This window comes from Theobroma umbraticum, unplaced genomic scaffold (genome assembly GCF_002168275.2).
Source record: "Theobroma umbraticum cultivar Fairchild unplaced genomic scaffold, ASM216827v3 scaffold_12.0, whole genome shotgun sequence".
Lineage (NCBI taxonomy): Eukaryota > Viridiplantae > Streptophyta > Magnoliopsida > Malvales > Malvaceae > Theobroma > Theobroma umbraticum.
The window spans coordinates 402,003-402,827 of record NW_018397272.1 but is presented as its reverse complement, the minus strand read 5'-3'; positions in this window follow the sequence as shown (position 1 = coordinate 402,827).

Genomic DNA, 825 nt, shown 5'->3' with positions numbered 1-825 from the left:
ACTAGGCCAGATATCTATTATGTAATTGGATTGGTTAGCAGATTTAAGTCAAACCCAAGCATGGAGCATTGGACTATAATCAAGTGCATTTTTAAATATCTTTGTAGAATGAAGAATTATATACTTGTATATTTTGGAAGTGACTTTATACCAACAAGGTACAATGATTCAAATTTTCATTCTAATGTTGATTCTAGGATATTGACATCAAGATCTATTTTCACCATAGGAAAAGGAGCCATAGTTTGAAGGAGTGTAAAACAATCTTGTATTGTGAACTCTACTATGGAGGCAGAGTATGTTGCGGCTTGTGAACTAGCAAAGGAAGCTGTATGGCTCCATAAGTTCCTTATAGACCTTGAAGTAATTCTAGATATGGACAAGTCTATTACACTCTATTGTAATAACAGTGGAGCAGTGCCTAACTCAAAAGATCCACGAAATCATAAAGTAGCAAAACATATTGAAAGGAAGTATCATCTCATTTGAGAGATCATACAACATGGAAAAGTACTTGTGAAAAAAATTCTAACAAAGCAAAACCTCGCCGATCAATTCACAAAAACCCTAACACAAAATGGTCACTTAGAAGGTCTTGGAATGTAGGATATTTCATTCTTGTTTAGGGCAAGTGGGAGATTGTTAGGAATTTAAGAATATGGTGCTCTGGAAAGAAAGTATATTCTCATGTTTAATTTCATTTAATTTATTTGTAAGGAAAGTACATTTTGATAATAAAATAGAAAGTTTGTTTTAAGTAAGCATTCATCATCTAGTTATTAAGGTACAATGATTTTATTGAGATATTAAAATACATTTGTATGA